The 26,009-nt window shown below is 38.4% G+C and overlaps 1 protein-coding gene across 1 annotated transcript in view; it reads right to left on the bottom strand.

Annotated features, from left to right (window-relative positions):
• Window positions 1–26,009, bottom strand: part of LOC123671676 — a 111,494-nt gene extending 85,485 nt beyond the window's left edge. Inside the window, exon 1 of the mRNA XM_045605637.1 lies at window positions 25,916–26,009. The gene's annotated coding sequence lies outside the window, so the exon portion shown is untranslated. The remainder of the gene's footprint in view (window positions 1–25,915) is intronic.

Raw genomic sequence — 26,009 nt, 5'->3', positions numbered from 1 at the left:
ACTAGGACTAATTAAATATCACAAATACAATGTAGCTACCAACCTAATTTTAGACTTTCAAAATTTCGAATATGCATCCCTTGCAGACGGGGGGTGGGCAGGTAGAAAATTCCTCGAGCATATTTCGAGTTTTCCCCGGAATATTTCTAGCCTGAGGGGGGTCTGAGCGAATTCTCCGCTCGGATGATATCCCTACTGCGATTTAATTAAGCCTGTTGCAATATTTATACCTCGTTCGAAGGAGAGACGGGACAAGGCGACTTCGAGATTGCCTTTTTGTTAGACGCCCGGGAAGTTTCCTACGTTTCAGAAACGATCTGTCATGTGTTGGGTTCTCATGGAAGGATTTGCTACAATTTCAGAGAGGACGTTATTTTCGGGAATATTCTTCATGCTTTTAAGCACGTGTGATAATAATATGTTATTCAACGAGCAGTAATGTAGGTCATAACTCACGCAGATGAGGCGACTGCTATAATTCATCAAGTGAGTTAAGACCATTAACTCAAGTTGAATACTATATGTTATCTATGACTATAACAATAAACACTTAAATACAAGAAAAGAAAGAGAACTTCATTGATAAACCCCAAAAGTTACCTATAAACGTCAAAATTATTAAAATTACATTCTTTCTCTCAATAACAATAATGAAATGTTCTCTTTTGCCCAACCGAATAGAAGAACAGAAATACAGAAGCACTCTTTGCTGCTATACTTCTTTGCCGATTTATTATAGTGAGTTATGGCAGTGAGTTATTATAACTCACGTTGTTTGTTAATATATACAATTAATTGCTAAAAAGCAGTTGAATAATGAATATAGGTATAATACGAAAGGAGTAGATAAATATATTTAGTTTCTAGGGAAATATTTGCATAGTATAGGAATTTGTTTTTGTTGCCATTCACAACAATAGTGACTCATATCTTCAGGAGAGATTGAATCATGTAAGATTCAGTGTTGGGGTAGAAAGTAGCCTTTGAGAACCGCGACTAGCATGATCTTTTGTTAAAATCTCAATCTCAATCTTAACAGACCATTTTAAGAAATAATCCTGAAACATGTCGATTTTTTATTATAATTTACCGTATTTTAAAATAATAATCTAATATACAGGGTGAATTACTTTCGAGTAATGACGTCACCGTCATTTTTTTTGAATGGAACACCCCCATTTCGTCTCAATTTTGCGATTACTCCATTTGAGCTGATTTAAAAAATATATCACATGTTGATTCCAATTGGTACCTACGGGGTGGACAGAAATAGTTTTGTGTGTGCTCATATTCTGTCTGCTACAGCACAAGTACCAAACATGTTTGGAAACAGCTCATTTTTATTAATATAAAAATGTAACAAACTACAGGGTGTTACATTCAAACCAATTGCCGCTAGACAATAAGTATTTTTGAAAATATTGTTAATTTAACTAATAAAGAATGTTACGCGTTACATTATGAGCACACACAAAACTATTGTATTTTTGTCCACCCTGTACCAATTGGAATCAACATGTGATACATTTTTGGAATCCTCTCAGCTAGAGTAATCGGAAAATTGATACAAAATGCGGGTGTTTCATTAAAAAAAATGACAGTGAAGTCATTACTTGAAAGTAATTCACCCTGTATATTAGATTATTATTTTAAAATACGGTAAATTAAAATAAAAATCGCATTTTTGAGGATTATTTCTTGAAATGGTCTGTTTAGCTAAAAATGAATTCGTTCCATACTTTACGGACACAGTGTATATGGGCTTTCATTAATGAAGTGCCACTCTTTATTGTTTTCTTCAAAATCACAGGAGGGGTTCAGGTAGAGCAAGTGCTATCCATTATTTTCCTTCATTCTAAGTCATCAGCTTTGTCATTGACTTCGATACCACTATATTTGCCCTGGTACCCATTATGGAGCCAGATATTTCATGGTATTAAAACGGTAAAGACTTTTGGTCATGTGATTCCAAGTTTCTCAACATCTCTCATATATAAAGCTTGAGTTTCTGTCTATAGGACAGAGGTCGCCTGGTCCAGGCAAGTTTTGGAATCGAATCTTCATCTTACAATGATAAGATATGTAATAATATTGAACAATATGTAAATAATTGGTTCAAGCATTATCACTACGGGGTGAAGAAACCAAAAACTTCGACTAACGCTTTGCACTAAAATCAAGACCTCTTGCTATCAGAACAGGAAATGTTCCAACCATATAAAATCTCCATGTTCATAGAAAATTCTCGACGCATTTTATGCAGGTTATTCGATCATAAAAACTACAAAGGGATGAACAACAAAGGAATAATAACAATAAAAATAAAATACAAAATTTGCATCAACCCCGTAAACTTTTGTATCACCACAAAAGGCCGAACGTAATGGTAAAAAGAGCTTGAAATGAATCCCTCGGTAACTGTCAAACCCCCGCGGTGTTTCCAACCTCACAGCATCCCACGTTCATCTCGTGACGTTCAGCCGTCTCTCCGTGAGTATTCAAATGAGCTGAAGGCTGTGGTATGGAAATATTTAGCTGGCGACGAAAATTGATTGACATGTCCAGACCAGTCTGTGGTTGATATGGAGTGGCTGTTGGTGTATGTAATAGTAAATTGGAAAATATGTTATCCTATGAGATTGAAGCAGCGGAACAGCGCACTTTGTAGTCCACGAGCTTTGTGTAGAAGGCAGGATCATATTAGGTCTATTTGTGGGTTTGAGGAGATGTACATAGGTGAATTTAAAAGACTTCAACCTTGAGCTAGATAGTATAGTATTCATATCGGAAAAGTCTAGGAATATTTTTATAAATTGGCGTTTTTGAATTTCTTTTCAGTTGATTTAGGGAACACTGAATTTGAAGTGTATTGAGTAAATGCTTAATGTGTCATAAAAAATTCATTTCATGGAGAGAACACAATATTTTAAAGAAAAGGAGGAAGTATAATTTATCGAGCTTTACAAAAAAATGATCAAGTATGAACAAAATGACTAATAAAGGTATGACCTCCAAGTTGGTTTAGCTTATCTCTACACCCATATTATTCATAGTCCAAACCCAAGAAGGCTGTAGATACCGTTAAAGAAGCCGACGACATCCTTAAGAGCATTGCCTGTTACTTCGTGAGTATCCAGTACTGACTTTCCCATGAGAGTGTTTCTTAGGCTAGTCATTCCCTGACATTTGCACACTATGTGCTCGGCTGTACCTTCTTTTCACAGAGCCTGCAGATCTCATCTGCTGACTCACACATGCGGTACAAAATGTATTTGCACCGAAAGTGTCCTGTCAGCAGCCCCTCCATTATCCGAAGCTCAGCTCTTGGTAGCATCAAGATCTTCTTGGTATAGGTCGGTGGAAGCACCATTGATTTCTTTGCCTTAGTAAGACATGGAGTATTCCTCTAGATAGTTATCCCATTGTTCAACTCCTATTGTTGAACTGTTACCTTATAACGGGTGTTTTTTTCGAGGTACATAACTTTAAGTTGGCATTACTGTTCAAGATAGCGACCGATTTAACAGCTGTCAAGTGATTTATTCTCAGTTTGGTTTGGCAATTCATCATGAATAGACTCACGCCTGAAGAACGCTTGCAAATAGTGCAATTTCATTTCGAAAATAATGGTTCTGTGCGGAATACGTATCGCGCATTAAGTCCATTTTATTTTGTTTAGCGATGAAGCGCACTTCTAGTTGGATGGCTACGTCAACAAACAAAACTGCCGCATTTGGAGTGAAGCTAATCCTCAAGTGTATGTCGAAACACCGTTACCTCCAGAAAAACTGACTGTTTGGTGCGTGTTATGGGCTAGTGGAATCATTGGTCCGTACTTCTTCAAAAATGATGATGGCCAGAACGTTACAGTCAATGGTGATCGGTATAGAGCCATGATTACTAACTTTTTAATTCCTTAATTGAACAACCATGATGTCCAGGAGCTGTGGTTCCAACAAGACGGCGTAACATGTCACACAGATCGTGCCACAATCGATTTATTGAAAGACATGTTTGGTGACCGCCTAATTTCACGTTTTGGACCTGTGAATTGGCATCCAAGATCTTGTGATTTAACACCGCTAGACTACTTTTTGTGGGGCTATGTAGAGTGATTGGTCTATGCGGATAAGCCACAAACCCTTGATCATTTGGAAGACAACATTTGCCGTGTAATTGCCGATATACGGCCACAAATGTTGGAAAAAGTCATCGAAAATTGGACGTCCAGATTGGACTACATCCGAGCCAGCCGTGGCGGTCATATGCCAGAAATCATATTTAAAATGTAATACCACAAGATCATCTTGCGGATAAATAAAATTCATGTCAATCGAATAATCCACCGTTGTTTTATTGCCATTTAACGTTCTATAGCTCTAAAAATGACACGCTTTATAACATCTACGATCTATTTATTTTGACTACCATTACAGCCAACTATTGCAAAACGGCGGAAGCAAAGTTGTACACCAATACAATTGGAAAAGGCGTAGACAAATTTCAAATAGAATTTGCTTCACACTATTAATTTTTATTGATATCAGTAACCTGCAAACGTGGAACACACTGTATATAGCTTTTCTTCAAAAAAAAAGACCGAACTAACACCAAAGCGAATTCATTAAAACATTTCACAAACGACCATCGTCCTCTTTCCCAACCACTGAAAAAGAACATCGCCAATTGATAACCCCCCCCTACACCCCCTCCCCTCCAACTTCCCATCCACCACCCCAACCCCCATTCAGGCTGTTTCGAGCTCTTTCAACCCCATTCAGCGCCATAAAGAAATCCGTTCCGCCTCTTGGATAACCTAAAATGTTCTCAAAACTTTGAATGCCTCCTCCGTCAAAAACTCCCATGAATATTTCTCTCTCCCGGAGAAAAGAACGGGTCCGTTTTCCAACCCCCGAATTAAAATCCACTCAGGCCCTGAGGAGGAAGAGATGGGACGACGACCGCAAGTTGTTTGTATTCCCGTCTTGCTTTCATCGGAAATGCAAGCGCCTTCTTTTCTCTGGACTGGAAAGTTTGGCTAGAACGCCTCGCGAGAGACGTATGGAGGCTTGTTTTGGACGTGGGAGGGAAGTTTTGAGGGGTTTTAGGTCGATTTGAAGGGGATGGGAGCGTATCATGAATTTCATTGCTGTTGTTGATTGAATTTATTGTTTTAGTTATGTGTTGTTGACAAATTTCCCATCGATAGCTTCATTCTTTTTCTTTTAGTGCCCCTTCTAGTGAAAATTGGGGACAACCATGACAAACTCGTCCTCCTTTTGGGCGGTGTTTGGATATTTATCCCTGTCTTGCCTCTTATGTTCCCAGTCCTTATTTTCACTCTATATTGTCCTTTATAATCTACTAGAGCACTTCATGCTGATTACCTTCCAGGGCCTGTCCGGAGGAGGCTGGTTTCCACCCTTCAATATGTTAATGCCAATGTTAATGTTAATAGCTCTCCCTCTGCATGAACACTGTCTACCCTCTCATTCGACACTCAATCTTTTCAAGAAATCTTGATCATTCTGCCAGAGAACCACATTCCATATGCCTCGATTCGCCTTAGAGATGTCAATTTGAGAGTCCAGGTCATATAAAAGAATATAGTACATATAACTTATAATCGTTCAATGATGTAGTTTCACGTCCAAAGACATCTTACTTACAACTCTCTGCATTCGCTCAAAAGCTGATCTAGCATACTCTATATTCTTGATCTGGTTTGAATATCTGGATCTACACTGTCAGTTATCCAGCATCCTAAGTCATTGGTCACTTGTTGTATGCACTCAATGGTCTACGAGATTATCATGATTTTTTTTTTAGATTCTTGTTCTCTCTCATACAGCATCTTTTATATTTTGTAAGGATTCTTCACTGTCTGTAAATATGAAAGTGTCGTCAGCATATTTTATATTGTTCAGTATCACTCCGTCAACCTTGATACCATCCTCGATACACATCAGTGCCTCTTTGAAACTTCCTCAGAGTATTGATTGAACAGCAGTGGTGAGGAAATATAACCATGCTTGACTCTTATCTGAATTTTAATTTTCTCTGGATGTTCGATTCCATCTTGATGATTGCTTTCTGGAGCCAATACAGATTATTTGGGAAAATTGGAAGGATTTTTTGGATTACACGTTCCAATTGAGAAAGATAGATTTGCTACAATAACAATACTCAAAACAGACAACAGCATTTGTGAAATATATTGGAAAGAGCACAAGAAACTTCAAAATGAAGAACCATTCCCATAGAGCATCAGCATTGGAGTAAATGATGGAGAGACGATTTAAAACTATAAGATACTCGAGGACACACTTCTTTGAACCACATTGATAACTAGGTGCACAATCATCTGATGCCATTCAAAATTATTAGAAAATAGGATCATAATAAGATCATTTATCATTAAATTGGATTGGGTGTGCTACAATTGAGATAAATAATCCCCAATTATTATTTAAGAGATCAAATTTAAGCAGGTAAAATTGTATATCTTGTGGTTCAACATATAATCAAATAAACAATGCCAACCTATTTTCCAGAAAAGAAACTCAATCTCCTTTCATGTGGCCCGGATCCTTTCTGTGGTAAAGGCAAATGTACTTACAAGAAAGGGTTTCAGCAGAAGGAAAAAACCAGAAGAGCAATACTCTGGCGGAATCAACCTGGGTTGAATCATTCCACCAAGATTCTTCAAAACTTTGACACTGCGAGATATAAGAAGTATCTGGATCTTAGCAAGAATATACTACACCTTTTCACAGGATTCCTTACAGGGCAGGGCATTGTCACCTTAGGAAACACCTCATTGGAATGGGTATAGCAGAAAATGATGAGTGCAGATTCTATGGGGAGAAGAAAGAACTATCACCATCACTATCCAACGCAAAATCTGCTTTGGACAAGAAACTTGTAGAAGTGAGGAAGTAGTCTTCTCGAAGCCATCCCAGATACCCGAGTTCTTTAGAACTCTGGAACTGGAAGGCAAGCTGTAGATCACGCTATGGTGAGAATAGCTCTCGTGGGGGCACAATAGACCATCAGGCCGCAGTGCAACGGTATCCTCTTAAAAATTTCTATGTTAAATAAACAATACAAACATAGGAACAGAGAAAACAGGAACAAGTTTCGGGTTGACCTCCATACAGACACATTACTTCCTGAAGAGTGTAGAAAGTTTAACGATATTAAGAACTCATTGCACTTCCATCTATATAGTTTCATGAAGAATATATGAACCATTTTGGGCACCATTGTACAATCAATGTCGGCATCAAAGGAAAAATATTACTGCGGTCATTTTAACACTGAACTTGCTCACAATATAACACCCAATCACTTTTCTCAAACCTTAAATTTCACCAAGTTCAAAAATGTGAACGATCCATCGATCGAAATAGCACAGAATGGCAGGCAACACGAAACCTCCCACCGGTGCCCAAATTGAAGAAGTGGAAACTGGCAGCTCGCGGTAATGGAGAAATTGGGAGTCATTCTCGGGCGGCCGATAAGAATAGAATCCGGTAAGGATCGCCTGAATTGGACTTTTATGGGGAAATATCACCTCCCAATTAAATTTCAGAGAGTTGGGCGCAACGAAACGTTTGAATTGTTGGGTTATAAATCGAATTTCTACGAAGGGGGAGGGAGATGCAATTCGTTAGCGAAGAATACGCTGTTTTCTATGTGGAGAAATGTGGGGAGCCGTTTATTCTATGGTTCGACAGGTAATTCGATTAGTGTGATTGATTGAGAATTCGAATGTTTTGAAGGTTTTGCACCGTCTTCACTATTCTTAGGTTGTATTTTTGAGTGATCTTCTGCTGGTAGCCAGGCGCTATCAGCGATTAGTGTTTCTTCTCTTGAGTTGATGAGAGAATCGGAGAAATATCTGCCTTTGAGCATAATATGTTGTGTTTGTCGGCGAGAGAATGTTTGGCTAGTGTAGACTCATCTCTTTGGTAATCTGTAAAACCGTTCGTGTTCCTAGACTAGGGTTCATACACTTGCCAGAAAGGCATCACAACCTCCTCTCATCGTCCAAGACTTGCGCAACTGAAAAATTCCGTCCTATACAAAGACGCTTATTCAGCTGCCACTAGCTGAGTTTGAAATTATTGAAGGACTGATCAGGGACACTGTAGACATATACACTTTCTTCACCTATCACAGATGACCATTGTGAATTTTGTAGACACGTTTAGTGCCAATGTCCAGAACTAGCAAACCTATGCAGAACTATTCTGGATAAGTAAGTTTCTACAATCTGAAGAAGTAATCGTTAGTGCATTTGTTTGCCATATTAGTTTTCTTATTTATTCAAAACTAGAAAACATGATTTTTTTAAGCTTAGTCGAAGAGACCGAAGCCCATGTCATCATCTGACTCGGATTCTGCTGGTTCTTCCTTCTTCTTCTCTCCTTTCTTTTTTTCAGCAGCTGTGGCTGCAGCACTACCGGATGCAGCTGCGAGAGCAGCAAAAGCACCACCAGAAGGTACACTAGCAAGTTTACCCTGTCCTTGGGCAATTAGTTCATCAATGGTCTTTACATTTACCTCGTGAATACCCTTGCTACTCTTCGATCGTAAAAAGTACAGTCACTTTTGTCCCCAATATGAAGAAAAGTGAGTCGATCAAATGAATAATGATGTTCATAAAACCTTTCTAAACTTCTTTCAGTATGAGCACTGATTTTGATGAAACAATTCAATAATTTTGTTGGCGAAGGTATAGGCAAATGTACTGTGTAAGATGCATAGAAACTATGCATCTATGAACAGAACAATTATCGCAGTGCTGTTTCGCTTTCTACAATGCAATTATCGTAAGTAATTGCACAAGTGCATCAAAATTACCGATAATTTTGCATGACAGCGTGTTGTCATAAAAACTGCATGAGTTCATTTTCATTTTTGGAGAAATGAAAATGACCGAATGCAGTTTTTCAAAGAAAACACGCTGGAATGCGAAATTATCCGGTCATTTTGATGCACGAGTGTAATTCGGGGGAATATTTCCCGAATAAACTGTTACATTACTTGTCAAACTGATTTAGAATGGAATTGCCATAGATTCGAACTGTGTAAGATGCACAGAAACTATGCATCTATGAACAGAACAATTATCGCAGTGCAGTTCCGCTTCCTACAATGCAATTATCGCTGTAATTTTCTATAATTGTTCTCCATATACATAAAATTTTTGACAGGAGGGAAATATTCGCTGTAATTTTCGATAATTGTACTCCATATACATAGAATTTTTGACAGGAAGGAAATATTCGAGAAAATGACTCTGGAAGACCTGAGAAGTATCTGGATCTATGGAAAAGTATCATACAGCTCCTCACTGCTTACCCCACAGGGCACTATCGCGTCAGAAAGCACCTCATGAGAAAGAGCAAGAAAACGACTAGTGCAGATTATGTGGGAAGCAGGAAGAAACTTCAGATCACTTGATGATTGATTGCTTGCCATCACTAGCCAACGCAAAATCTGCTTCGTACAAGAAGAGTGTAGAAGTGAGGAATTAGCCTCCTTGAAGTCATACCTGATACTGGAGTTCATTAGAACTCTGGAACTGGTAGAAAAATTATAGATAACGTAAGGGCAAGAATAGCTCTGGTTGGGGGCACAATAGACTTTTAGGTTGCAGTGCAATGGAACCCTCTGAAGTCTATATCTAATCTAGACTAGGGTACGAATACTTTTTTCAGTAGTCTCAAACTAAAGTTTTCTTCCACAATCACAAGGTTTCTTGTATATATCAACAAATCAGTTTTATCTTTTGCACTTGTTAAGACTTTTAGTTTTTTTGTTACTTTCTGAATTGCTTCTATGTAATGTCTTTCAGAAAATTTTTCCTATTTTATCGGTCAGGGATGGTACAGAAGGCAAGTATGCTTTCTCATTGGAAAGTATTTTAGGATCTCTGTTCTCTTGTGAACTTAATGCTAGTTTGATTTTTTCAGACCTACAATCATTGGATAAATAGAAAACTCTCCACGTCTTCTTAAAAATACTTTTAAACTTCTTAAACAAACATATTATTACAGTATCGTGTTAGTATCTATTCTTCACTCAATTTCAAAGCTTCCCCATTCAAACCCAACCCCCTCACCGAAACAGCCCCTCTTACAAATTACACCCGAATTTGTATTCATATTCTTATCCTCTCCAGAATATCTGGAAAGCCATAAAAACCGGATACCGTCGGTCGGACCGGACATTCAATCAGACAGGCGGCTTATCTACCCCAACCCCCCTCGCACACCGCCCATCCCCGCCCATAGATGGCGCTGCGACCGACCGATAAATTTTTTCGTCCGGGACAGTCCGAATTTTATACGCTCGTAAAATTTCAACTGCGACCCGCCCGAGTCAGCTTTATCCCATCAAGGGTGCCTTGCCCCGTGTGATGACGTATGACGTGTCGGGTTGACACTTTATACAGTGTATATACGCCCGATGTGATCGCGTCCGAGTGGAGTCGTTTCGGTGACGTTGGATTTTAATTTTGAGAGGTTGGAGATGATGGTTGTCGGATATGTATCAAGTTGGTTGATGGTGGTGGTTGGAAAAAACATTTGAGGGGACCATAGGGTGATAAACGTAGATAGAGGAAGTATACGCAATTTTTACATGTCCCCAACATGGTTAGATTACGTTGTCGGAATGTGATATATTTTTAAATCCACAATTATACTATATTATTATGAATGTATATTATAATGAATCAAGAAAAAACAATAAAGGACATGCCCTCTGGAGAAGTGTTAACCGTAGACACGTGTTTCGGGTTTTTGGCCCTCATCAGTACGGTGAAAAAGTGCTAGATGAGCAACACTTGAAGAAAAACAACAAACAAACGGAGTCCACAACAGAAGCCAGCCGTCCATTGGTGGTTTCCGCACTTTGTCCTATATTCTTTTTCTTTGCTTTTTAATTTGATCCTCCATAGCCTTTCCACATATCTTCACCAGGACTAGGTTTTCACGCAGGTAGCTATAGCTTCCCACGTGGTGATGTTCGTTGTTGCCCGAAAACCTATTGGGTCTTCCTGGTGAAACCACAAATGGACGGCTGTTTTCTGTTGTGGACTCCGTTAGTTTGTTGTTTTTCTTCAAGTGTTGCTCTTTTTCACCGTACTGATGAGGGCCGAAAGCCCGAAACACGTGTTTTAGGTTAACACTTCTCCTGAGGGCATGTCCTATATTCTTTTTACTTGCTTTATAATTTGACCCTCGATAACCTTTCCACATTTTAATGAATGAATATTTGTTTGAGTGATTCCCAATTAAATATGCAAATTTGAATATTTGGTATCCGATATTTTTCCTAATTGTCGAATATATGATAAGTAGAATATTTATTATTCTCTGTATCTAACTGCTGAAATACAAGGTTTGACAACTTTTGCTCTCCTAGTGTCATCGGTTGTTTCATGTCTTTTGGCGCGCTTGAAGTTTGTTTTCTGAATTTCTGATATATTAAGGTATTTATTTCAATATAATTTGAGCAAATATGAAACGTTGATCTACCATGGGACATAAGGAGTGCGTTCTTTGTAGAGAAACTCGCTAATTGAGTGAAATATCGTATCACTGTTATGTATTCATTTCCGCGCGCTTCATGTCAAATTTGATACTTCATGTTGGGGAGAAAATTTGCTTACTGAAAATGACATATACACCCTCTATCTATGTTTATTACTCTGAATGGCGCACTTAATAATATAACTTGAATTATATTTCATATAGGGACAATCCGAGATAGGTACACCCTTGATCTTTCATTAGTGAGAACTGTCATTCTAGTTTGAAACGCAATATGACGTGAAGAGTGTTCTATTCACACCTTCCTCTTCCCCTCAACCACTCCAGTAATAAACGCCCAAAAACGCCCAGAACAACAAGTGAATGCGATAGTCATATCGAGTCACCCGAATTCTCTCCTAAAGCCCCGTTCACACCACCTCCCATTCAATTCCCATAGCAAGTCTTCACGTGCCACGTCACAAACATCCCGCCATTCCTAATTCCAAACCTCCAATATCTATATATCGTTATGGCTTCTACACGCGTCAGATTCCTCAGGGTTCTGTTCGTGAACGGCGGGAATGCGAACGGTGTCGCCTAAAGCCCAGAGTTTCGCATTGTTCCGAACATCTCTGACGCCTCCATGGATCTAGTAGGTGAGGATGATGAAAACGGAGAAGTTTACGGTTATGAAAGCGTTGATCTATGAGGCTCTTATTCGATTCTCTGGAAAGCCATTTCGCCAGAATGCGATGCACGTGACGCTGAAAAGATGGCTAGTTTGGAGTTGTAGTAGGTGGGATGGAATTGCAGTGTATCCGTGGATGGTGGAATTTTATAATGATGCATTCGAATGTGAAGACGTGTGAGATATAATGGGAATAAACTGCTCCTTAAAATAAAGGAGAGTTTGTTGGATTAACAATTTCAAGGTTCGAGCAGAATTATTAAATATAAAGTGTGTTTTTTAGAGCTATAGAACTTAAAATTGCAATATAACAACGATGGATTATTCGATTAACATGAATTTTATTTATCCACAAGATAATCTTGTGGCATTATATTTTAAATATGATTTATGGCATATGACCGCCACGGCTGGCTCGGATGTAGTCCAATCTGGACGTCCAATTTTTGATGACTTTTTCCAACATTTTTGGCCGTATATCGGCAATAACAAGGCGAATATTGTCTTCCAAATGGTCAAGGGTTTGTGGCTTATCCGCATAGACCAATGACTTCACATAGCCCCACAGAAAGTAGTCTAGGGGTGTTAAATCACAAGATCTTGGAGGCCAATTCACAGGTCCAAAACGTGAAATTAGGCGATCACCAGTCGTGTCTTTCAATAAATCGATTGTGGCACGAGCTGTTGACATGTCTTGTTGAAATCACACCTCCTGGACATCATGGTTGTTCAATTCAGGAATGAGAACGGTAGTAATCATGGCTCTATACCGATCACCATTGACTGTAACGTTCTGGCCATCATCGTTTTCGAAGAAGTATGGATGGACCAATGATTCCACCAGCCTATAAAGCGCACCAAACAGTCAGTTTTTCTGGATGTAACGGTGTTTCGACATACACTCAAGGATCAGCTTCACTCCAAATGCGGCAGTTTTCTTTGTCGACGTAGCCATTCAACCAGAAGTGCGCTTCATCGCTAAACAAAATAAAATGGACGTAGTGCGCGACACGTATTCCGCACAGAACCATTATTTTCGAAATAAAATTGCACTATTTGCAAGCGTTGTTCAGGCGTGAGTCTATTCATGATAAATTGCCGAACCAAAATGAGAATAAATCACTTGACAGCTGTTGAATCGGTCGCCATCTTGAACAGTAATGGCAACATAAAGTTATATACCTCGAAAACAAATACCCTATAGATAGCATCCTCAGAACCAATAAAAGTAGAAATAAATATCGTAAAAAAAATGTGGAAAACACTGAGGTGAAGTCTGAAAATTTCGCGTGTTCGTCCTTCATGCATCAACTGCACCTTTGTAGACCACATTATTACCTATTTACAGTTATGTAGTTTTCAAGGGTGCACTCCTTCCTATATTGTCGTCAGTATTTCTTTTATTTTTTCCTGATATTGTTTTGAATTTTCTATGGTTTTGATGAAGTAATCAACATGAAATTCCGCATAAGGATTCAAACTGCTATTTTAGCTCTGAATGAAAAAATTCATCCAAATCAAAGTGATAGTTTTAAAATTTTCAGGAAAAAAAAATCGAACGACAATATTGACGGAACCCCTTGTCAGACTATGCCCATAAACAAACTCAACCGCAGAATGCTAGATCCGTGCCTACCCTGAAAATTTCAAGCTTATAGCTGATGCCATTCTAGAATTATCTTGTTTACAGACAGCCTGCACCACAGAATACAAACTTCGTCTTCGTGACGAAATGCAAGAGCGATCTGTTCGGGAAACGATCGCTCGAAAACTAAAAGTACCCCCCCTCCTCCAATCGGCAACATCCCGTCGACGTATGCCCGAAATCCTAAGATCCTAAGAATTATCAATCAAACTGATTAGTTCAATCCCTACTTTCGGAGAAGTTTCCTCGAAAATTTCAAAGCGTCGGAAAAGTTCATTAAAATGAGGCGAAGAAGAAGAAGGAAATCAATAGGGCCGAATCTCGCCTCACTTCGCTCTCTCCATCCAGTCTCCCGTATGAATGCAGGTTCATAGCCATCTTGGGGGCCCACCCATCAGGATTTCATTACGAGAAATGATGAAAGAATGCCGGGGATTTTCATATTATGACCCTGCTGCGATCAGTAGCGTCGGAGCGTCGGGATCAACGACGACCTGAGTTTGAATCAGCGATCATCCAGAAAGTACTGTCGTAAAGTCAAAATTTTGCTCTCAGAGACCACATAATTGTGTAGATATAGGTATATATTGCTACAAAAAGTTATTCTGCATTAGGGGGTAACGTCAAATATGCGTATTAGATACGACGTACTAAGAATATAGGTCCAACTTTTTATTTTGTTGTGTTTTTATGGCTTACAGATAGAAAGCGTTCCCCCATATGGAGTTTCCCGGTAGATGAGTTGGTGAGAGCACTGGCCTGATGATTCGGAGTTTGCGGGTTCGAGTCCCGCTCGAGAAGGTACATTTTCCGGAATTAAAAATGGTCTCTAAGCTATCAAATATTATGCTATTATAATTATTATATCAGTATGTAAATCGAATCTTCAGTAATCTTCGCTACAGATTGGTAAACATGTAAATATGCACCAGAACTTATAATTAATTCATACTGATTAGATCTTTATAATAATTTGGATAATTGGAATTACTAGATAATTGTTTGATTTTTTTCCTCAAAATCGATGTAGTACAGTACAATGTAGTACAAAATTACTTCTCATATTTTTCTAACAGGTCAATTGAAAATTCCGCGGTCTACCATAATAAAACACATTTTTTAGGCTAAATTCGATTTTATTATTTAACATAGTTGCCTTCGAGGGCGATACAGCGATTATAGCGATCTTCCAACTTTTCGATACCATTTTTGTAGTACGAATTTGTCTTTCGCTTCAAAATAGGCCTCAGTTTCGGCGATCACTTCTTCATTGGTGCAGAATTTCATTCCAGCGAGCATTCTTTTGAGGTCTGAGAACAGTCAAAAGTCGCTAGGGGCCAAATCTGGCGAATACGGTGGATGCAGAAGCAATTCGCAAACAAACTCATGCAATTTTTCATTTTGTTTTCATTGATTCGAGACACGGCGCATTGTCTTGATGAAACAGCACCTCTTTTTCTTCAAATGGGGCCGTTTTTTAACGATTTCATCCTTTAAACGATCCAATAACGCTATATAATAATCGCTGTTGATGGTCTGGCCGTTTTGGAGGTAATCAATGATACTATACCTTGCGCATCCCAGAATACTATTGCCATAACCTTGCCAGCTGACTGTTGTGTCGCTTTGGGTTTCGTTCATCGTGTGCAGTCAATTGGAGTCCGGAGTGAAATGATGTTACATCCATTGTCACATATCGTCGCAAAAATTCGGGTCTCTTATATTCCAGAAAAAATATCACCTGGTAGATTTGGACTCAAAATTGGCATATCACAATATGATGAAAATTTGGAATTTCTATGCCAAATTTCGGTTAAATATCTTCTGATGGGAAGTTTAACACCCCGTATCTCGAAAACAAAGCATTTGCTGGCTTATATTTAGAAACATCCTCTATAAATTTTATACAGATGCATAAAATACCTGATCTATCTAAGTTGAACATTCACGATGCGCCACTGATCCCAATTCACTTGATAAAGGGGGCGGACTCGCCAGGCAATAAATGAAGACGAGAGCTGAAAATCCTTTGATTCAGTTAAAATTAGAACAACGTTTTCTTTCAGATGAATCTGGGACGTATAATGGATTGGGATTAATATGGAGAAAAAATTGTAGTGACTTCTTGGAGCAGAACATTCGAATGAATTAATTAGAGTCGAGACTTTAGAGGGAGATGGGGTTGGCGGATAGATCAAAGGAGACGAGGAAACGGAGGGAAATATGAAAATGGAACGGTTGCTTCAACGCTTCAGTTGATTCGCTGAAAGGAAAAATAGAAATCGAAGTTTTTTGTCATTCGGTGAAGGTATTGTTTCAGCACTTTCTTCAACTCATTATTGTTGGAAATGTCACATAATTCGTGTCTTCCCTGAAGAGGAAACAAAGGGAGATATTGAACACATTTTCGAGTATTTCAAGATTGCTTTTTACATTAACATCGATACTTGTCACTCAGCAGAATCTGCATTCAGTGAACACAATGCGTTTTTTTTTGTAGTTTCCTCGACCTATCATCTATCACAAAATAGTATATATGGCATAGAAAAAGACCAATATAAGGCAGCGGTCGGACAATGAGAGTAGGATGATAGAAAACCCCTCTGCAGAAATACTCCGGGTGTTACTCAAGCAAATAAATTTGTGGTACTTTCACCGACCTATACCAAAAAGCCCTTGAAAATACTTAGCTTCGGATAATGGTGGACCTGCTGACGTACACTATCTGTGCAAATAGTGCACTGCAAGCTCTGTGGAATGGAGGTAGAAATGCCGGATACCTAGTATGTACATGGTGGTCAGCTCAAACTAATTTCAACAATAAGAAACGAGTTTCGTGAGTTGATATTGATAAAAAACAGTTTTCTAATTGGAAAGACCGCTCGATTAGTGTTATCATCTATGATGCTGATAAAAAGACAAAAGGTTTAGAACGATTGTAAAATGATGTTGCTTGAGATAGCGATGGAGTCTAAAATAACAAGGCAGTATATTCCATTTTGCGTAAACAATGGCTCTAAATGGATGCTGTGCTTTTTCAAACTGATAGAAGCAACAACGTATCGTCAATTCCTAACGCTGTTTGCAGCTGTTTAAGCAGAATAAACAGGATTTTTTGGCGTCGATATGTGACAGTGAATGAAACTTGGATTCATCACTACACTCCTGAGTGAGAGTGTCAACTGAGTGAAAAAAAGTTATTGAAAGCAGTCCATAGTGACCATAATCTCAAACATTAAAGAGGTTTCGTTTCACTGCGACCTAATGATCTTTTGAGCCCCCCATCAGAGCTATCCTCTCTTGTTCATTGAATAATAACGTTATTAAATTAATTGATAGCGTAAATCAAGAAGAAACGTCCTTAAATGCTAAAGAAAAATGTTCTCTTCCACCAATACAATTCCTTATCATGAATCGGGGAAAACCATCATTCTCGAGATCTGTCTCCCAGTGAGTACTGGTTTTTTGTAGACACCATGGAAAGACATTTGGCTTTGGAAAGGAAGTGATTGCCGAAGTTGAAGCCTATCTCGAAAGCAGAGATGAAACTCACTTCAGAAATGGAATTGCAACTTCAGAAGAGCATTGGAGCACTTATATCACTCATGAAGGTAACTATTTTCACGAATAAAGTCGAATTTTCAAGAAGAACTGTGTTTACTGGTTAGGCCCGAGATTTATTGAGTGAATATTTACCCAAATTCAGGATATATATGCCCTGGGTCAAAAACTTTTTTCCTTATAGGCAGAAACGCTGGTTATCTATACAAATAACTGAAGAGTTTTATGGAAGAAACCTCCAAGGAGCACACTTATACATAACGGAGAGTCAGCTCATGATATTGAACTTACAAAAGAAGTATCAATGTTAACACTCGCTCCACCTATGTTCTATGGTTAACCAATTTCAGCAATGAAAGCACTGAAAGCAGAGGTTCTCTGAAAGAATATCCTTGACCTGCTCAGAGAAGAATGAATTATCAATATTTTATACTTTGTCGTCAGATGATCCTCTTCCAAATGAAAATTGACTAGTCTCGACCTTTTGAATAAATCTTTGTAGCTGGATAGTTTCATGTTTTTATGGGCCTATAAGTCTCTAATTGGTATGAAAAAACATTTCAACGCTGAAATATCGACATCCTCAATCAACCTTCAAAACAAGTGTCGGCCAACACCCTCCAAAACAAGACCTTCCATCAACAACAACTTTCGAAAACAAGAACCTCCAATCGAATCAACGTCTATCAAATCGAAACCCTGCCAAACACCCTGTCGAGCAACCTCAACAGCCCCGAGTCCTTCCGTCGAGTGCCTCCGACAGGAAAAGGTACAAGCACCCTCTCCAAGACCCCTCGTCCGCCCCTGGACGCGAGAAGCCTGCGAATGTGGGACCCTCTTTGAATGTACGCTGGCCTGTTCGCAGACCCCGTTTGGTTAATTGTAGCAATGAAACATACGAGAGGGTCAGTCCGGGGTCGGTTCGAAAACGATCCCGGTTACAAATTAGGAACGGGATGGGAGTTGGTCGGGAGGAAGCAGTGGTGGCTCGTTGAACGGCGTTTGTTTGCTTGTGAAGAGCTAATCGCAAATAGAGATGAGCGATACCGTGATTTCTAGATCACGTTGTGAAACGTGAACGTTACTTTATGATATCAGTGAAATTAAAGCGTGACGTGATCACTGTTTAGTTTGCTTGTTATTAATATTTGTATGAATCACCCAAACCTTAGTTCGTTTATCTTTGCAACACGAATTGGTCACTCTTATCATTCAAAGCAAAATTAATGAAAAAATTATTATGAACACATCCATTTTTCTTACATTTTCAACTCTTTTCCTTAATTCAGATTTAGTTAGGAACGTAACAGAAGGATATCGATTTTTCAAATGTTTCCTCAAATTTGAAGAGGTGATTTGAAAGATAATTTCAACTTGCATAAATTACAAGTAGCATAATTTATATCCACTTCTATGAAGAAAGCCATAAGATTGCTGGTCTTTCGCCTGTTATTATTCCTTCGCCTATTATTATTATGTCTCTGACGTGTTTTCGTTTATTTTTTATAATACAGTACCATTTATTGCTTCGGTCGGCAACTTCAATATAGAAAGAATTTCTTTGGGGTTGTTTAGTAAAGATATGCATAAAACTAGAATTTTATTGCCACCACCAATTATGCAGTAATTCAGTAGTTATTATTTGTTTGTAGCAAGTATTTATTGTTTAACTAGTCCTACAAAAATACTTCCTAAAGCAGGCGAAGTTGCCTACGGATGCCTTCATAATTTACGATTGCACCGGACGATGAAAAGATCTGTGAACTGTTCAAACTGTGATCCCGTCACACTCTGTATTCGTTTTTCGGAACCGTGACATTCTGATATCAGTGATTAAATCACGAAGGAATTTCTGCATTGCATTGTGACTGGAGACGAAAAATAGATTCAATACGACAATCTCAAGCGCAGAAAATTATGGGTATATCTTGTCTATGATCTGTTTTCTTGTTATCTACTTATTTCGAAAAAAGAGATCAGGGTTCTTTGAAGATGGAGAAGAATACTAACGAGTCGCCACTGTAACCATAACAAAACACTGCTGTACAGCACGGGGCCAGAGCCACCCGGATTTACGAATCGGCCAATAAGGTCCTCCGGGCTTGAAACGGTCGAAGTTTTTCAAATAATTATCGGATTATGGGATGGTTGGATCGTAAAGTTTGCGTTAGAGGAATTTCTTTCCTGTGACTGGGGAGTGTGTTAGGGAGGTTCGGGAGTTTGTTTGCTGATCGATGTGGTCGGGACGTAAGGGATTTGGGGACTGCATGTTCCGCTTCCGGTTTATTGTTTTCGATAATGAAGTTTTGATATTGTCGAGAGGGGAAAATCGTTATTTACCGGAGTTTATTTCGGTTTGCTTTGGGGGGTGATGCTCGGTTTTATATTAGAAATTGGGTTTTCAACCGTTGTATATTTGTTGCAACAATTTTGCAAGCTTCAATTCATGTTAAGCTACTGGAATTTTCAAAGACGCGGTAAGTTGTCAATTAATCGTATGCTTTTGGTCGCCGGTGAAGCGCCAACGGATGCGCGTATCTAGATAAAGGAACAGAGAGAATTTTCTGAAAGATTTTAATAATGATCCATACTTCAGGAAAGATGCGTACCTTTTTATAGATTTCAGTCATTACTAGTTCAATTTGAGTTTTAGAATTTGATTTATAGGCGAGAATTGTGTCGGGATTCTCGCTAAGTGTTGATATCAACAAGTAAAAATCTCACCAGAACGAATCGATTAGTTTTCAAACAGTGGTCTTTTTTAGAGTCATCCATCTTGTAGAAACGTATTTCAGGTTAGGTAGAATTCTTTTTGTGCCAATATCTGCACCACCCATCGATTTTCGTAGAACTCCCAATATCGAAAATTTTTGGGTTAGACCGGAAGTTGGCTAATGAGAGATCGTCAATATCCACACCACCCACCGATTTTTCGTAGAACTCACAGTTTAAGAGGAAACTGAGTTCGAAATTTTGTAAAAATTAGTGAAAATTGAATTTTTTAACGAGAATCGTTATATCTCCCGAAATTTTAGTTACAGACCCCTCAAATGAAAACGTTTTTAGAATATCGAGTTATGATCTAAAACATGCTGGAGTTTTCTGTCCGTGTCTCGAGTCCAGAAGAAGAGGCAGCGTCGAGAAAAATCATCTAATTTTTTTTCAAAATTCCAGTTTTTTTTTCTGTCAAACTTTTTTATTTATAGTATACTATCTAAACGAACATTATACACCCCTGCAGTTTCATCAAAATCTTCAATCAGGTTCCCCTCTTTGATGCCGTCCATACATTCTCCAGATGGATGAGCAATACTATCTTCGAAGACCTCGTCACCGCATCAGTATAAGAATTACTCTTCAACGTACCCAGCTTTCTTTATCGACAATTGATGCAATTCCATTTGATTATGTTTCTTGAGAATGTAGAATCTGGCTTTTTCACCATAAATACTGAAGTTGAACATGAAATATTGTTTCCCTTTAATAGGTTTCATTCTGATAATAAAAAAACTAGTGGATCATAAGATATATTAATTGTTTGCCAATAACCTATCGTTTCATGAAATTTTCCATGATCAATTCTTGTTCTTACTGCTCGAATTTTACACCGAATTCTACTATTGCCGGTCGAGAAGGTACTTCAAGACGACCCAAAATTACTTTAGTTCGGGGACCTGTGATTGCTAAATTTTCACCATTTTTGTAGTGAATTTTGAAAATACTTTCAATGCTGTTGTTGCTGAAAGTTTCGAAAGGTAACAGTTGCCTAGATAGCGGGTCATTCAAAATAAAAAATTCTCATTGAAAAACTCCATAAAATATCTCCAGGAGTTCCATCCATATTTCGACGCAATTCGTCCTCACTTTCGACATCCCCTCCCATCAAAAACGCCAAACTCTCGGCACAAAGTCAACTCCAAAAAGTTCCCAGTCCAATTTCAATCCCGCCTCTATTTACAAAATCCGAATATTCATTAAAACCCAAGTCCGTATCCAAGTAGGCGCCGAAAATCTAACATTTCCGGCTTAACGAAGTCAGCGGGACAAAAATGGCGGAATCAAACTTGCCGCGTCGGGACGCTTCCCGCCGTCGCAACGCCCGGGGCCCCCGTAATGAATAACATAAATATTTAAGCCTCGGAAAGTCGAGAAAGTTAGATTTCCACCCGGCCGACCATATCGGAAAAAATTCGTTACGAAACTGGGTCCGGTAAGTGAATTTTGGGAGGTCTCCTGGGAGGGGAGACCAAGTTGGGGACTGCCTATGGGCGAATTCGGTGATTGATGAGGGTGCAGAGTCTTTAAGCTCAATCTCAAAGTGTTTAATTACTTGCTTTACGTTCGAAAAGAACGCAGTACTTTCGAGGAGATAAGTTGACTCAATATTCTTAGTCGTACAAGTTTGCTTTCACCGTTTTTTCTGAAATTGAAGCTTAATTGTGAAAAATTGATAATAGATTCATGATTTAAAGTATTATACATCGCTGTCCACTACTTTTCCCCAACTTTGGGTAGCGTACGAATCTCGCGTTGAAAAAACTGGTCATCTTTTCAAGTGATCCACGAATCGATCCCATTTTTTACTTCTTCATAAGACAAATGCTGGCCAGCCAGGTCTTGTGCCATTGGTCGAAACAAGTGATAGTGCAAAAGAGCAACGTCTGGAAAATACGGCGGGTGGGTTAGGACTTGCTATTTCAACGTTAGGGAAAGTACTATCCCCTAGTCCAATAAGAGTTTTGCCGTACTGCCCACAAAGCTCTTCACGGATTCCTGGAAATCGAATATTCTCGAAAGACTAGAACCTGATACACAGATGTGACACATCTGGTACAAACGCCTTGTCTTCGATCTTTACTAACCCCAGTAAATCTCTTAAGTTTTACAACCGACATAACACATCTTCGACACCCCGAAGAATTAACACTTCCTTTTTACATTATATGTACAATAACAATTCGTTCCCAGTAAATTCATTGAAACTGTCATCTCCTGGACACTTGAAGGAACTAGTAGCTCTCGAAGCATCCGGTTGACCATCTTAATTATTTACAGGGAACAATAACTGGATCCTACATGTATTGACTACTTTCGACCCATGGGGTCGAGCATTGTCATGCTGTAAAATCTCACTTTGTCATGTCTCTCGTTGTATTGCGATCGTTTGACTCTCAAAGCTCAGCTCAAACGCATTAATTGCGTCTCCACTCGTAATGCGATGCAGAAATCCCTTTCGTCTGTGCTTTGCAAGCATCTGTTCACAAGCAAACAAACGCCGTTCAACATCTCTCGTCTTAAACTCGTACGGCAGCCAATTTCCTTGTTTCTGAATCATTTCCATACTTTTAGGCATTTTGAATTGGCTTGTTGCGTCACTTCCGATGATCCTGCCAATTCTTATTGCGTTTGACACGAGTCTTGATCAAGTGATGCCTCCAATTCTGTATCTTCGAAAACCTTCGCTCTTCCAACGCCATGTCAAGTTGGTCTTCGACGTCAAAATCACTGTTCTCGAAGCGTTGGAACCACTCTCAACACGTTCTTTCTTTGATAGCGGCCTCACTACAGGTATTTGAAAGCATTTGATGAGCCTAGGCTAAGAATTTCTTCATATTAAAGCAGAAAATTGAAACCTCCCGCAAATGACGAGAATTTGGCTCGTAAGCTGACATGTTTAATCGAGAATAACTTTATTAAACAGACACAAATCAATTCATATTTTGATGGCGTTATGTTTTCAAATACCTAAGCTTATTATACCTATTACATCTACGATCTATTTATTTCGACTACCACCGCCTCAGCATGGAAGAACTAAGACCGAGCTCAATCCAGCTGATATTTTTTTCAATATCCAGGATGAGTGTACGTTCACCTTAGTAGGAGTGAGAAAGCCTCTGCAGAAGCGTTTGCCCTATGCAGAGACTAAATTCGGTTACCCTTGGAAGAACTAAGACCGAGCTCAATCCTGCTGATATTTTTTTTATTATCCAGGATAAGTGAATGTTTTCCTTAGCGGGAGTAAGAAAGCCTCTGCAAAGGGATTTGCCCTTGCAGAGAAATAAACTCATTTTTGTATTTGAAAATGAAATCTCCTATTAAAAACCCTTTATAAATAACATTAATTTATTCATCGAAATAGAAGACCCTGTATTTTTCACTAACAGGTGAATCACCATGTTACATAATCAATGATCCATCCTTAAAAGACAGAGAATTGCTCAATATTTGAAAAGTTCAGAGATAAGCACTCCAAAAGCTATGAAATCCCTTTGTTAGTGAATCTGTTCCAGAATGTGTTAGAGGAGAGGTTGACGACATCTCAAAAGTATGCATCGTTAAAAACTTTTCTGGATTGTCGATCTTCACAAAAGTAAGGAACTTTTGGACCATTCTGCCGAAGTTATTGATGCCTCTCCTTTTATACGATATTGGATTCACCGAATAAAATATCAGAGAACTGCCAAGAAAACTTCATTTATTTGTCTTTTTGCATTCTTTATTGATGTGTTAAATAATGAAGTGTTTCCTTTTTCTTTCCCTTGGTATGAATATTTCACATTTTTTATCAATACTATACTGAAAGACTTCATGTATTTTAGGATATAAACAGAGCTAGGAATTGGCTAAACTGGATAAGTAGATGCTTTTTCTTTTGAGAAGTGACTTCTAATGTAAAATATGTAGCAATTTTTATATTTGAAGAAATAATTTTTGAAAATTAACTATTTACACTGATTATTTTCTTACATGTCAAAATCTGACATTTTTGTGGTTACAACTAAGTTGTCTAAAACACAGGTGTGCTCACTTACTCTTGATTACTTCTGTGAAATAAACGAGTTTTCGTGTAAAAGAAAGAATCATCGATAAAATCTGAAGCACTCGTGGTATATTACAGTAAAAACAAATAAATATGACAACAATGTATTACCTTATTAGTAGAATGCGACAAAAGTATTATGTGAAATTTAGTCATGATCGTTCGAGTGATAAATTCAATTAAATTAATGTGAGAATTCGATAAATCAGAATGTGTTACTGCACTCCACTGAATTTTGTGTCAACATATTGGCAGATATCAAATTGCCTCAGCTAATATGGATTTAAAGTGTGAAATAGCCAAATATCATCATTCAAATATTCGATAGTAATTAAACAAAAATAAAGAATGATTTTGGCATTAATTTGAGCTATTCGGAATAAATGTGTCTCATTCAACCTATGAATTTGAATTCATTAAACCATGAAAATATTTTCTGCGTGATTTTGCTCTTTGCGAAATGTTTTCAATCAAAATAAAAAGCCTGATTGAATTTTTCAATTGTAATAACTTTCAGCTTCAGTCTGACGTCCACTGGCTCTCAGACTAACATACACACACCAATGTAGCGCACAACATCACAAATGAAAAATTGGGGCAATATGCTCCTTGAATACATCATGACCTACAAATATCTGTAACATATTACTAAACAAACAATTAACATGAATATCGTGAAGTGATAGGTACATTAGGTACTCAATTTGTAGCTATATTGGTCCTTTCATGTACTGAAGGATGCAAGATCCATTAATATGTACAAACAATCGACAATCGTGAAATTTGTCTTTGATCAACCAGCCGCATTGAAATTTGGAACACACTGTGAACCACTTCAAATACATAGAAGGAAGCTTCATCTAGTACAATCTGAATGTTCCAAACAAAAAGCAACCAAGATTGTTTCCTCAAATTCAATATTAGATACATCACACATGCGGATCACAACATTTGGCCAGACACACCAGGATTATGTTTAGTCCTAATTCATTTCAGACCTAAATCCTATATTAACATTATAATGATTGGGGATTGACGATTTGGCTCTGAACCAAGCTCAAGCTCAAGTAGCTTGAGCTTGACTTGAAATCAACTGAAGTTCAAGTCAAGTACTAGTTTTTCAATGTTTAGTACTCAATGAATAAATACTTGACTTGATATTGAAAAACTACTAATTGACTTGAACGTGAGTTGATTTCAAGTCAAGCTCAAACTACTTGAGCTTGAATCGTGAATTCCTTAAAATTAAATCCTTTAGAAAGATCCCTAAGAGAAAAATCATAGAATAAGCTTCAGAAACGCGCAAGGGAAACAAAAAACTAGTGTATTATGATCCGGTATACCCTAGGGATTGATGATTCGAAGGCCCAAACATTCAAATATGAATTCAAAATGATCTGAGACGCAGAACACCACACTCACATGATCACCTAGACACGTCCAGAGACTTCGAACCTAATAATTCATAAACTAGACGTAAAAAAAGCCTAAACGCACTTTTAATGTCGATTTCTATCGTCAAAGCTCACTTCAAGACGGAAAAAGACAGATACAACAAAAAACCCAACGTAGTCGAATCCGGAAAACTCGATGGCCATAACCAAACGTTACCAAAACCCTCAGAATCGACCCCCAACTACATCAATTACCTTCTAGGCCTCCTCAGTGGCAGATCAGCCAACCAGACATCCCGAATCCGCAACTATACCGCGACGTGGGCGTCTAACTCGCGCGTTGCAGCAG

Source organism: Harmonia axyridis, chromosome 1, assembly GCF_914767665.1.
Source record: "Harmonia axyridis chromosome 1, icHarAxyr1.1, whole genome shotgun sequence".
NCBI classification, from domain to species: domain Eukaryota; kingdom Metazoa; phylum Arthropoda; class Insecta; order Coleoptera; family Coccinellidae; genus Harmonia; species Harmonia axyridis.
The sequence above is the reverse complement of the archived record's forward strand: the minus strand, read 5'-3'. Positions and strand labels throughout refer to the sequence as shown.